Genomic DNA, 14,998 nt, shown 5'->3' on the forward strand with positions numbered 1-14,998 from the left:
TTTGGATGCAGATGGCTCTTTCCATCACAAGTCTATTGGAATTGCCTTTCAACAATGAAAAGAAATAAGCCAATTCCATCACAACTGATTATCACACAATCTTGTTGCTATGTTCAATATTCTCTTGGCTCTACTCCACTTAGCATCCGCTCATATAAGACTTTCCAAGCTTTTCTGAAATCAGAGGGCTCATCATTTCTTATAGAACAAGAATATTCTATTACACTTATTCTATTCTATTAGATTAACTTATTCAGTTCATATTGATGGGAACATTCCCCAAATGATAGCCATCTACTCAATTTCCATTTCCTTGAGTAGATTCCAGTTCTTCTTCACAATCTAAGATGCCTCCTCCTTCCAAGGCCTTATTTTTTATAGGGCTAGATGTCCAGACATTCTGGAACAGGTATACCCAATACAGAATAATCCCATTAAGTTGTGATACATAAGCTAAAATAAGCAACATGTCAGCAGGGTCACATGTTGGGTGAGTCAAAGTCTATCTACATAAAATGGACAGGCTTCTTCTTAATTTGGGCAAGAGGAAGTGGAACAAATTATTACAGTCAGTGCCTAAGTGGTCATAAGATGGTCTTCTGCTCCTGTTGGAAGGGTTATTGATCTGGAGGTACAGAAATATTTTGGGGGATTTTTTATGTAGTTGCAATCTCTACTACACTAGGCGTGGTCACCATGACAATAGGAAACAAGGTGAGGAGGCCTTTAATTTTTTTATAGTTAAGCAAGTGAACTTAGAATCTGTAGCACACAGCTCTGGGCCTTATATACTTTGACATGATTCTATCAAATTAATAAGTACTGATTAAAAGAGAGTATGGGGTATCTCACTATAAACAGAAAACTAATTTTTACTGTGTTGTGGTACTAACTAGTTTAACTATGGGGGCAAATCTCCATATTTGGCCAAAAATAAACAAAACTGATAAGAGAAATAAGATTACTCCAAAGAATAAAGCAACTAAAGATAAACTCAATTTTGAAAGCTTGTCAGAAATGATAACTTCCAAAGTATGTCTTTCTCTTTTACCTAATAACTACTTTATCTCAAAAAGAGAAAACATTTTTACTGAAATATTTGCAGGATTACAAAATAATTTAGATGTTTTACTTCAAATCAGTACCCAAAAAATCCCCTTTTCTTTCTAAATTAGCCCATGAGGAAACTCAAGATGACAATATTTTAATCGGGGCAGCTAGGTGGTGCAGTGGATAGAGCACCAGCCTTGAATTCAAGAGGACCCAAGTTCAAATCTGATCTCAGACACTTAACACTTCCTAGCTGTGTGACCCTGGGCAAGTCACTTAACCCCAGCCTTGGGGGAAAAAAGAAAAAGACAATATTTTGATCTCCCTATACTGAATCATGAAGTGATGAAGATGCAGCTAAAATAACCTGTCACCCATTATCAGTCAGTTTGAAATCAATAATCTTGAAAACTCCTGCTTCAAGTTTTTCTAACCAAACTTCTCCAAAGTTAAGTGAATCTAATTTCTGTCCACATGTAAACATATTTTATAACATATTTAGCTGGGTTCTTATTCTGTAGACAAAGAGATTTTTGATGCTTAATGGCTCACTTCCCTCCCTCCCAAAACTGTTGGTCTTCACAACAAATTTGATCGTGTAAAGTAAAAAAAGAAATTAGGTTGATTATCTGTTGGGAACACAATATGTAATTTTGATTTGCCTTTGGTATACCTTTTTATTTTCTTTTCTTCTGAGAGGATGATGGTGATTCAAGGAGAATTGCTGTTCTCTGAGTTCCCAACTGAGAGGCTGTTACATTGTCTGACATCTCTTCTCTTCCCTCTGCCTCCAATTTATTTTCCCAGTCCACAAGCAACACCTGTGTCAGTAAAGGCTGCTTTAGAACTCCTTCAAGTGTTATGATTCACAGCTGTGGAGGCTCTCCGAGAATTGACCTGCCCCTTCACCTAGGCGTGGTCCTTAATAATTAACCATGCTTTATAACCCTTGCAAAGATGCTACTGGGAGAATGACATTTGAAAGGCAACACTTAATTTTTCTTAATGCTTTTTTAGGGTGATTCAAAGTTAAGTTCCAGGATAATACAGACTCATCTTTTTCAGGAGAAGAGTTTTTGAGCTTTCTCAGATCCAATTTTTAAAAAAAGCTTTATAAATATGTGTGTATATAGTGATGTATTCTTATCTTTTGTGGTGTTTTGTATATTGAGGTAAGTATATTAAGTATACATCATATCCTTTGACTATGTTGGTATAATAGAGGTAAATACAATAAATATATGTATACATATTTTATATGCAAATATATATATGTATATATATATATATATGTATGATGTTTTCTTTAAGATAACACAAGTTATCTTAAATTGATCATCAGCAAAAAGGAGAAGAGTTTCTTTTGGAGTTCATTTAAGACCTGAATTATTGGATGAAAACTTAACTCCCCAAAAACTTCTTAAAAGAGAATACCCATATGAAGACATGGAAGCTATTCTTGGACTTTCTTGAAAAAACAACAACAATTAAGGTAACAATATTTTAGATTCTTTAATCCATATTTTAATTATGCATTTCTCTGTGTTTTTAACAAGTTTATATATAGGTCTAGTTTTTAACAAGTTTATATTATTCTATCTTCAAATGATTTGCTGTGAATCTCTTTTTAAATGCAAGCTCAGTGATTTGTTGACTTCATATACTAGTAATTCAGGCTACCTAGCAAAGAAAGGGGGGCAACACTAGAGTTTGATGGGATAAGTGTGAAAGATGCTCCCATACTCTATCTCTAGTTCTGCTATGAAAATTTGTCTATTAGGATTACTGCAGCATTGAAAAAAAGGCTTGAGACAAAGTTTCATTAAATGCAAATTTTACAGCTATCCTTGAGTTCTCTAGGTCTATGAAATTTAGGGTATTTTAATGTTAAAGTTTTTTTTTTTAGTGTTTTAGTCCAGTTTTTTTTTTAAACTGAAGACTTTTCACTTATATTTGCCATCACACATAGTATGATGAGTCACAAAATCAAACTTTTGCCCATTATACACATTCTGACTTAACCAGACCCTTCTAACATTGCAAGACTGATCATCAAATGGAGGTGATGTGTGACTTTTTGTATGGCCCTTGGACTCTGGCCTTCAGCTTGTCTAGAGGCCAAGGACATGAACTTGTGTTGGACGCCATCTGAAGTGGGAATCCAGCTTTGTATCATTATTATTTGTTTTTCTACTTATGGGTTGTCGGGAGCCAAGGGCTTCAGCCCAGGTGTCTCTCCCCCCTAAGTGGGCCTGCCCAGGTGTCTCTCTCCCCCCCTAAGTGGGCCTTACCCTTAGACAAATTGTTCCGAGAATCAGGCCGACCACAGGTGGGCATGATCCTTCCAAGAATCAGCTGACCATAGAATGTTACAACATTGTGTATCCTAACTGCAAAATGTTCCTGTTCATTGAACCAGCCATTCCCATGTTCCTTTCCCAGACCCAACCCTACTTCTCTTTCTCATGCTTTTTGCTATATAGGCTGTACCCCTAGAGCAATAAACTGAGACCTTGACAAGGATCTGCTTGGTCTCCCTCTTCTTTCTCGCCCGTTCTCTTTCAGGCTGGGTTCTCCTCGGTACCCCACGAATAACTGAGTCCCGCGGGCCGGGACAAGTGGCGCCCAACGTGGATTTCGAGGTATGGACCCTTGCCAGATGGACCCCCACCCGAAGAAGTCGTTGCGACCCCTGAGAAGTTTCAAGGACCGCTTTCACCGCTCATGAAAGTCTTCCGTCCTTGGTGAGTAGTTTCGTCCATCTCATAAGAATGGGCCATAAGTTATTTAAAGAGCAGGTTTTTATAAAAGACCTTACAGCATCCCTCAGAGAAAGAGGAGTTAGAGTAAAGAAAAAAGATTTGGTATAAGTTATCTAAAGAGCAGGTTTTTACAAAGGACCTTAAAGCATCCCTCAGAGAAAGAGGGGTTAGAGTAAAGAAAAAAGATTTAGTTAGGTTCTTTATATATATATATAGATATAGATATAGATATAGATATAGATATAGATATAGATATATATATATATATATATATATGTAGCTTTCCACTGAACTTTCTTCCCTGCAAACTTTGCTTACAAAGACGATCCTCCTCCCGGCTTCAAGCCCAGTAGCCGCTCCCCCTTTGCTGACTTACAAGGGGGGCCCTGAGGCAGTTCCCGGGACAGTTTTTTCTTACTGGGGCTTGATTCATGAAATCATAGAAGCAGCCCCCAGAGAGCCGGATAAACTGCAGCTCTTATCAGTTGCGGAGTTTTGCCTCAGCCCCTTATCCGGGGCAGGCTCTTTAACTTCTATTCCTTCAGCTGATAAAAATCCTTCCAAACCTCCGTCTATTATAATTAAAATGCCGGATCCCCCAAAAAGAGCTCCACATCCACCACCTCCCATGTTTATCCCAGGACTATTTGGGTACATCAGATTTAAATCTGTATGTAAAAGGTGAAAATAGAGTTTTGTGTTTGTGTGTGTATGTCTGCTTTGCATTGCTTCTGTTCTGTGTTAAAAGTTAGCAAGCTAGTAAGAGATAAGAATTCAGCCTCTGTGTTGCAGGCTTAGAAAAATATCAGGCTGAATTGGGGAAATTGGAATTCATTCAGAATAGTAATTCTTTCAGAGTGGTCTTAAATCATGGAATATCTAGGCATTCCTTGTGAAGGCAGAGAAATGCATTAAAATGGGCTTTGAAGTTTAGGGAAGCTCTATTTGGATTCTGGGAGGGAAGAATGTTCAAGGTGAAACAAACTTCTCTCTGGCGGCAGGGGTCCTAGGAAAAGCCTCTAGTTGGCTTTGGTGATTTAAGAGCTTTGTTAAGTTTTAAAAACAATGATTAAGAAATTTGGGAATTGATTATTTTTATGTTACTTAATATAAAAATTGTTTGTGATTTTAAACTTTTTAACCTGTTGTGCCAATTTGTAAGTAAAAGAAAAAATTGACTATTTTAAACTGGTGGGGAAGTTTTCTCTGAAAAACAGATTTTCAAAGTCTGCTAAAGAGGAGCAACGACAATACAATCTTATCTGCTTAATGCCACCTGGGAAGCTTCTACTAGTGGCCTTGAAGCACTCAGACAAAAGAAAAAGAAAGAAAACTTTTAAAAGCAGCTGTATTAGTTTGATTCAGTATGTTACCTTCTGAAACATGTGGGGTAATTTGTTAACATTGTTATGTTTTATGGAGTTATCTAAGTAGTGTAAATCTTAAAAGTTCTGAAGGGAACTGGAGAGGAGAATGCAGATTTATGAAGGATTGATTTATAGGAGTAAATTGGAAACTTGAATGATATCAAGAAGGAATCAGTTGGGGGAAAAAAAAAGAAAGGAAATTAAATGATTGCCTAAATCTTGAGAAGAATTTCTTTGTAGGAAATTCAGTGGGGGGAAGGGCAGCAGTGGAAAGTTGCCTTTGTTTCTGGTTCCCACCAAACTGGTAAAGTTGAGTGTGGGAGGGGTACAGGCTACTCTCACATGACGTTAATTGACTGAATATTTGTTTCTTTGAAACATAATGGTTTTTTTGTTTAAAGAATATGATCAGAAATGTGATAAATAGTCTGAATGGGCTATTTATAAAAAAAAATGTTTAATTGATGTTATTAAGAACTTTTCAGATTCTTTTATGTGAAAATAGAAGTTTTAATTAATTGTATTGATGCCATCTATTTAAAGGGACTCCAAGTATAATAGTTTTCGCCTTTGTCCTTTTGAAAATGTTTGTTATGGACAATATGTAGTTTGGGATTTTTCTGTGTATTGGGTATCTAAAAAAAAAAAAAAAAGCAAAATGATTGGTATAATATTCAATTTATGTAACATCTATATGGGTACATAAGAATTGTGTGAACATTCTGGGATAATTTTCTTATTGTTAAAAGTCTTACAATATGTAAATGATCTTCTTGTGGCAGGGCAGAAAAAAAGTGACCTTGTCCAAGTCACTATAAGTTTGTTAAATTATTTAGGAGCACAGGGACGGAGAATTTCTTAAGACAAATTGCAATTTATGAAACATGAGGTAAAATATTTAGGCCATTTTATAAGCCTAGGGAAAAAAGAAACTAGATCCTGTATAGGTGGAGGGGATTCTTCAGATTACTAAGCCTAGAACGAAAAAAGAGTTTGCAGAGATCTCTAGGATGGGTGGAGTGTTGTAGAACCTGGATTGATGAATATGCATTATTAACTAAGCCTTTATTAACTCACTTGTTGGAAGAGAAGCCTGATATAGTTCAATAGGATTCAAAAGGGGAAGAAAGTTTTTAAACGTCAGCCCCTGTTTTACTTTTGCCATCATTGGAAAAGGCTTTTTATTTATATGTAAATACAGTAAACAATGTGGCTTTAGAAGTATTAGCACAATTAAGGCAAGGGCAGCCACAGCATTTTTGGTAGAAGAAAAGTCAGAAATTAACCTTTGGGGGTAGTTTAATAGTGAGTGTCCTGCACCAGGTTCAATCAATTCTGAATCAAAGGGGCCAGGAGGTGGCTGACTGATTCAAGGATTTTAAAATATGAAGCAACATTATTAGAAAGAGACGATTTGGTACTCTCACGAGACCATAACTTTAATCCAGCCATGTTCTGATCTGCTTCCCCTGGGGAACATGTGTCCCTTGAACATGATTGTCCAAATGTGATTGATTACCAAACTAAGATTAGGGAAGATTTGTAGGAAGTTTCTTTGTTAAAAGGCACTGAATAGTTCATAGATGGTTCTTCACAAATAGTTAATGGGAAAAGGAAAAAATGGTTATGCTATTGTTAATAGGGAAGATTTGACTCTGGTTCAAGCTGGATTCTTGCCAAAAGAGTGGTCAGTTCAAAATTTGTGAATTATATGCAGTAAATCAAGCCCTAAAATTGCTTGAAGGACTGATTCAAAATATGCTTGGGGAATTGTTCAAATATTTGGGAAATATGGGAAGAAAGGGGAATGGAAAACAGTAAAGGAAAGGGATTGGCACACAGGGCATTGTTCTCTGAAATTTTGACTAATCTTATGTTACCTAAGAAGGCTGCAGTGATTCATGTGCAGGAGCACCAAAGAGGAGATTCATTTGAGATAAGGAGAAACTGCTTTGCAGATGAGGAGGCAATATGGCCTGGAGAAGAGGAATCTGTAAGTACTGAGGAGATAATGGTGCTAATTCTGGCATTTATGCCTCTAATGTCTCCACTTTCCCTTACCCCAGAAGAGTAGCAGGAAATCTAAAGCCTTGGTGCTCAGGAGAATAAAGAGGGGCACTGGCTCCTCCCTAATGGCAGAGAGGTACTGACCACAGCAGGTATGAGACACGTACCCCAACATTTACATCAGGGCAGTCATTGGAATGTCCGAGACCTGTGTGATGTGGTGCTGACAAGGTCTGTGGCACTGTCTTATACACAATAGAAGGCAACTGGTCAGCGGGTGTCCTGTTTGTCAGAGGATGAATAGGGCGGCCCAATGACAAGTCTAAAAGGAAGAAGGCCTCCTGGTATCAGGCCTTTCCAAAGCATACATGTGGACCTTACCAAGCTGCTGTCAGTGGGGCGTCTCAAATATTTGTTGGTCGTAGTGGACCATCTGACCTTATGGGTGGAGGCCATTCCCCTTGCCTAGGCAAGAGCCTCAGTAATTGTAAAAGTACTTCTTGAGCATATCATTCCAGGGTATGGGATGGTGGAGCAGGCATATTTAGGCCAAGGCACCTGTTTCACAGCCAAGGTCCTCCAATCTGTGGCCCAAGCTATAGCATACTCCCTCATCATGTAAAGTGGAAAGGATGGATAAGGAAATTAAACAGCAACTGACTGAATTGGCATTAGAGACACAATTGCCCTGGACCAAGTGCCTTCCCCTTGCCTTATTAAGAATTAAAACAAAACCCCTGAAGAGATGTGGAATTGTCACTTTATGAATTATTTATTGTATGGTCACCCTTATCCAAAAGGAATTCAAAATTCTTCCTTGTATCCAATACTTGAAACCAAGGATTTGTTTTTAAGGAAATATATTATGTCTTTACTGTAACATCTGAAAACTTTACAACTAAACAGGCTTATTGCTCAGACTCCTCCCTTAGGATTTCAACAGTGCATGAGTTCTAGCTTGGAGATAGGGTCCTGGTTCAGACATGGAAGGGGGACAAACTCACCCCGAGCTGGAAAGGACTGTTCCAGATCCTCTTGACATCAGATACAGCAGTGCTACACAGGAAAGAGAGTGGACTCAGCATACCAGAATTAAAGGACTGGTGGACTCCGAGGGTGTGGACTTCCCAACTGAATGCAGAGAACAAGCTGAGACAAACATTGAAAAGCAACTGATGAACGGTGCATGTAAAATCTTGATAGCGGTATTGAAGCCTCATTATTAGATAAATGTCTATCACTGACACCTCCCCCTCCTACAAAACATCCTCCATCAATCATAAGAGTTCCTAAAACTTGTGCCAATAATATAACTTTTCTTCCTCTGATGAATTGTGTTAGAAAGAAAAGAACCTGGTATCATACCCTACTTGGTGGTGCTGGAACTGGTTTGGGTACAGTTAATTCAATAGACCTTGAGGCCTTGGCCTGCAGACTGCGCAGTGCTGGACAAGATGTTTCTCAAGCTTTGACTGTAAATGCTCAATAGTTGCCCACAATGATCCTACCCCACCAAAAACACATTAAAATGTCAAGGCCAGTTCTTACAAGTTTTTAAATGATACTATTATTACTGGTTTGGGTTTTACTGGAAATATTAGTAAATTATTTAATTGGACCAAATGCTCTTTACAAAATATGTATACCTTGATACAAAAAGAAAATGCTCAGAGATTGTTGCAATGTGGGATTATATGTTGAATGTAACAGAAGCATGGAAAAAAGAATGACCTGAAAATGATATGTGTACTTCTTTGGTGTACTGGAACTATTGTGTATTGTCAAGATATGGGCTGTTATGTGTCAATTTCATGTGTTACCTTTTGTCTTACCTAATTACTTTGCTTTACCTCATATATATGGAAACTGCATAGATTTGAATAATGCAAATCACATAGCCTAAGACAGGCCTTTCACCAGCCCTTGTGTTATGCAATCTTTTGCTTCTAAAGAGGAAAGGGGGAGATGTCGGGAGCCAAGGGCTTCAGCCCAGGTGTCTCTCCCCCCTAAGTGGGCCTGCCCAGGTGTCTCTCCCCCCCTAAGTGGGCCTTACCCTTAGACAAATTGTTCCGAGAATCAGGCCGACCACAGGTGGGCATGATCCTTCCAAGAATCAGCTGACCATAGAATGTTACAACATTTTGTGTATGTTCCAACATTGTGTATCCTAACTGCAAAATGTTCCTGTTCATTGAACCAGCCATTCCCATGTTCCTTTCCCAGACCCAACCCTACTTCTCTTTCTCATGCTTTTTGCTATATAGGCTGTACCCCTAGAGCAATAAACTGAGACCTTGACAAGGATCTGCTTGGTCTCCCTCTTCTTTCTGGCGCCGTTTCTCTTTCAGGCTGCGTTCTCCTCAGTACCCCATGAATAACTGAGTCCCGCGGACCGGGACAGGATGCTGCAAGGAGAATAGCCTTTTAAATTAATCTTAACAGAGAGAGAGGTCTGTCAGAAAAGTAGAAGAGTTTTTATTTCCCTTCTCATTCCCTTCCCTCCCTCCCATTCTTTCTGAACAAAAATGAGCCAAGTCACACTGAAACTTGAAGAGAGATCACAGGTATTTGTCAGATGAGCAAGTCATTTCCCCCGTGGGAATTTAGAGAAGGCAAATCTTGTCATTACAAAGTTTAGCAATTTTTACATATGTTAAGAGAATAATTTTAAGTGTAAGTTTTATTGATGCCTTTTTTGATTGTTATAACCTCTAAATGATTCTGCTCAAATAGTGTGGGGGAAAAAATCCCTTCCTTTTCACAAAAAACTGAAGATAAGCAAAACAAAGGAATATCCTGCCTATATCTGATCACATGAGCTTCATTCATCACTTGGATCTGCTGAGAGAAGAGAGGCATTCTTCATTGTTATGAGAATTAAGACTGATCAATACTGGTCAGACATGGCTTGCCTTTGGATGTTCATGTTTGCATCATTCTAATCATTATATATCTTGCTTTCCTGGTTCTGCTCATATCATTCTGCTTCAATCCAAGTCTTCCCAATTTCCTCTAAATTCTTCATGTTTCTTATTTTTTCTAGTTCAATAATATTTCATTTTTACACCCATCTACCATATTAAAAATAAACAAGCATATTTTGGGGCATTTCCTTTGCTTTGAGATTTTTGCTACCACCAAAAAAGAAAAATAAAGTTGCTATAAATAAAGCTCTATATACACGGAATCTCTTCCTGTCTTTGATCTAGGATTGATATCTCTGGGTCGAAGGATGGGTTTAGTAAATTTGAAAAAAAATACAAAATTCTTCCAATAGACTTGTAATGGAGAAAGCCATCTGCATCCAGAAAGAGCTCATGGGAATTGAACATGGGAACCTTTTTTGTTGTTGTTTGCCTGTTTTTGTTTTCTGTCTCACTTTTTTCTTTTTGATCTTGATTTTTCTTGTGCAGCATGATAAATGTGGAAATATATATAGAAGAATCAATTGCACATGTTTAACATACTGGATTACTTGCTATGTAGGGGAGGGAGAAAAATTTGGAACAAAAAGTTTTGCAAGAGTGAGTAATGAAAATTATCTTTGCAAATACTTTGAAAATAAAATCTATTGTTTTAAAATAAAATAAACCCCACCAAACTAAAAAAGAATGATTTAAAAATAACTTATTCACTCAAAAAATATCTAATTCCAAGTTGTTTTCTAAAAGAGTTGGATTAATTTGCAAGACTCACTAATAATGCATCAAAGTGTCTGTTGTCCCATGGCCATCCAACCATTTACCATTTTTCTCGTGGAGAATTTAAAGAAATATTTATAATATAAAGAGCTGTTTTATCACATAAAGGATAATTAGATAAATAAGGAGGATACAAATGTTTCAATTTTTAAATTACATGTTGGAATGAACTCTACATTTTTTCTTTTGATACAGCTAATATGAATTTGTTTTGTTTGACAATGCATATCTTTTTTTTTGAACTATTACTTTATTTTTTAATTTGTTTAATATTTTACCCATTACCTGTAAAACTAATTTTTTTAATTTTAATTTTATTTTATAATTATAACATTTTTTGACAGTACATATGCATGGGTAATTTTTTACAACATTATCCCTTGCACTTACTCCTATTCAGATTTTTTCCCTTCCTCCCCCAGCCCCCTCCCCCAGATGGCAAGCAGTCTTATATATGTTAAATATATTACAGTATATTCTAGATACAATATATGTGTGTAGAACCGAATTTTTTGTTGTACAGGAAGAATTGGATTTAGAAGGTAAAAATAACAGTTTACATTCATTTCCCAGTGTTCCTTTTCTGTATGTAGCTGGTTCTGTCCATCATTAATCAATTGGAATTGGATTAGCTCTTCTCTATGTTGAAGAAATCCACTTCCATCAGCATACATCCTCGTACAGTATCGTTGTTGAAGTGTATAATGATCTTCTGGTTCTGCTCGTTTCACTCAGCATCAGTTGATGTAAGTCTCTCCAAGCCTCTCTGTATTTCTCCTGTTGGTCATTTCTTATAGAACAATAATATTCCATAACATTCATATACCATAGTTTACCCAACCATTCTCCAATTGATGGACATCCATTCATCTTCCAGCTTCTAGCCACTATGAAAAGGGCTGCCACAAACATTTTGGCACATACAGGTCTCTTTCCCTTCTTTAGTAGTTCCTTGGGGTATAAGCCCAGTAGTAGTATGGCTGGGTCAAAGGGTATGCACATTTTGATAACTTTTTGGGCATAATTCCAGATATCTCTCCAGAATGGTTGGATTCTTTCACAACTCCACCAACAATGCATCAGTGTCCCAGTTTTCCCACAGCCCCTCCAACATTCATCGTTATTTGTTTCTGTCATCTTAGCCAATCTGACAGGTGTGTAATGATACCTCAGAGTTGTCTTAATTTGCATTTCTCTGATCAATAGAGATTTGGAACACTCTTTCATATGAGTGGAAATAGTTTTAATTTCATCATCTGAAAATTGTCTGTTCATATCCTTTGACCATTTATCAATTGGAGAATGGTTTGATTTCTTATAAATTAAAGTCAATTCTCTGTATATTTTGGAGATGAGGCCTTTATCAGAACCTTTAACTGTAAAATTTTTTTCCCAATTTGTTACTTCCCTTCTAATCTTGTTTGCAGTAGTTTTGTTTGTGCAGAAACTTTTTAATTTGGTGTAATCAAAATGTTCTATTTTGTGATCAATAATGGTCTCTAGTTCTCCCTTGGACACAAACTCCTTCCTCTTCCACAAGTCTGAGAGATAAACCATCCCATGTTCCTCCAATTTATTTATGATTTCGTTCTTTATGCCTAAATCTTGGACCCATTTTGATCTAATCTTAGTATGTGGTGTTAAATGTGGGTCCATGCCTAGTTTCTGCCATACTAATTTCCAGTTTTCCCAGCAGTTTTTGTCAAATAATGAATTCTTATCCCAAAATTTGGGATCTTTGGGTTTGTCAAAGATTAGATTGCTATTTTTATTCACTATCTTGCCCTGTGAACCTAACCTATGCCACTGATCAACTAGTCTATTTCTTAGCCAATACCAAATGGTTTTGGTGACTGTTGCTTTATAATATAGCTTTAAATCAGGTACACTTAGACCACCTTCCTCTGACTTTTTTTTCATTAGTTCCCTTGCAATTCTCGGCCTTTTATTCTTCCATTTGAATTTTGTTGTTATTTTTTCTAAGTCATTAAAATAGTTTCTTGGGAGTCTGATTGGTATAGCACTAAATAAATAGATTAGTTTGGGGAGTATTGTCATCTTTATTATATTCGCTCGGCCTATCCAAGAACACTGAATGTCTTTCCAATTATTTAAATCTGACTTTATTTTTGTGGCAAGTGTTTTGTAATTTTGCTCATATAATTCCTGACTCTCCTTTGGTAGATATGTTCCCAAATATTTTATACTATCGACCGTTATTTTGAATGGAATTTCTCTTTGTATCTCTTGCTGTTGGATTGTGTTGGTAATGTATAAAAATCCTGAGGATTTATGTGGATTTATTTTGTATCCTGCGACTTTGCTAAAATTCTGAATTATTTCTAATAGCTTTTTAGCAGAGTCTTTGGTGTTCTCTAAGTATACCATCATGTCATCTGTGAAAAGTGACAATTTGATTTCTTCATTTCCTACTCTAATTCCTTGGATCTCTTTCTCGGCTCTTATTGCCAAGGCTAGAGTTTCTAGTACTATATTGAATAGTAATGGTGATAGTGGGCAACCTTGTTTCACTCCTGATCTTACAGGGAAAGGTTCTAGTTTATCACCATTACATATGATGTTTACTGAAGGTTTTAAATATATGCTCCTTATTATTTTAAGGAATAGTCCATTTATTCCTATACTCTCAAGCGTTTATAGTAGGAATGGATGTTGGATTTTATCAAATGCCTTTTCTGCATCTATTGAGATGATCATATGGTTTTTATTAATTTGATTATTAATATGGTCAATTATACTAATAGTTTTCCTAATATTAAACCAGCCCTGCATTCCTGGTATAAATCCCACTTGTCATAGTGTATTATCCTGGGGATGATTTTCTGAAGTCTATTTGCTAATATCTTATTTAAGATTTTAGCATCAACCCTAATTTATAAGAAACCGAACCATTCTCCAATTGATAAATGGTCAAAGGATATGAACAGACAATTCTCAGAGGAAGAAATTGAAACTATATCCACTCACATGAAAGAGTGTTCCAAATCACTACTGATCAGAGAAATGCAAATTAAGACCACTCTGAGATACCACTACACACCTGTCAGATTGGCTAAGATGACAGGAACAAATAATGATGAATGTTGGAGGGGATGTGGGGAAACTGGGACAGTGATACATTGCTGGTGGAGTTGCGAAAGAATCCAGACATTCTGGAGAGCAATCTGGAATTATGCCCAAAAAGTTATCAAACTGTGTATACCCTTTGACCCAGCAGCGCTACTACTGGGATTATATCCCAAAGAAATACTAAAGAGCGGAAAGACACATATATGTGCCAAAATGTTTGTGGCAGCTCTTTTTGTAGTAGCTAGAAACTGGAAGATGAATGGATGTCCATCAGTTGGAGAATGGTTGGGTAAATTATGGTATATGAAGGGTATGGAATATTATTGCTCTGTAAGAAATGACCAGCAGGAGGAATACAGAGAGGCCTGGAGAGACTTAAATCAACTGATGCTGAGTGAAATGAGCAGAACCAGAAGATCACTGTACACTTCAACAACAATACTGTATGAGGATGTATTCTGATGGAAGTGGAAATCTTCAACATAAAGAAAAACCAACTCACTTCCAGTTGATCAATGATGGACAGAGGTAGCTACACCCAGAGAAGAAACACTGGGAAGTGAATGTAAATTGTTAGCACTAATATCTGTCTGCCCAGGTTACATGTACCTTCAGAATCTAACGTTTATGGTGCAACAAGAAAATGATATTCACACACATGTATTGTATCTAGACTATATTGTAACACATGTAAAATGTATGGGATTGCCTGTCAACGGGGGGGAGGGAATAGAGGGAGGGGGGGGATAATTTGGAAAAATGAATACAAGGGATAATATTATAAAAATATATATATATAATAAAAATTATTAATAAAAAAAACAAATAAATCTTTTGTCTCTAAAAAAAAAAAAGATTTTAGCATCAATATTTATTAAGGAAATTGGTCTATAGTTTTCTTTCTCAGTTTTCGATCTACCTGGTTTAGGTATCAGTACCATGTCTGTGTCATAGAAGGAATTTGGTAGGACTCCTTCAATCCCTATTTTTTCAAGTAGTTTACATAGCATTGGAGTTAGTT

At 36.7% G+C, this 14,998-nt stretch overlaps 1 long non-coding RNA gene across 1 annotated transcript; it reads left to right on the forward strand.

Annotated features, from left to right (window-relative positions):
- The first annotated feature begins 2,073 nt into the window (after positions 1–2,073).
- LOC141553929 (uncharacterized) lies at positions 2,074–4,057 on the forward strand. Its single transcript, XR_012485724.1, has 3 exons — positions 2,074–2,222; positions 2,393–2,542; positions 3,616–4,057. It is a non-coding gene; the product is annotated as an uncharacterized LOC141553929 (long non-coding RNA).
- The last annotated feature ends 10,941 nt before the right edge of the window (positions 4,058–14,998 follow it).

Source organism: Sminthopsis crassicaudata, chromosome 2 (genome assembly GCF_048593235.1).
Source record: "Sminthopsis crassicaudata isolate SCR6 chromosome 2, ASM4859323v1, whole genome shotgun sequence".
Classification (NCBI taxonomy): Eukaryota; Metazoa; Chordata; class Mammalia; order Dasyuromorphia; family Dasyuridae; genus Sminthopsis; species Sminthopsis crassicaudata.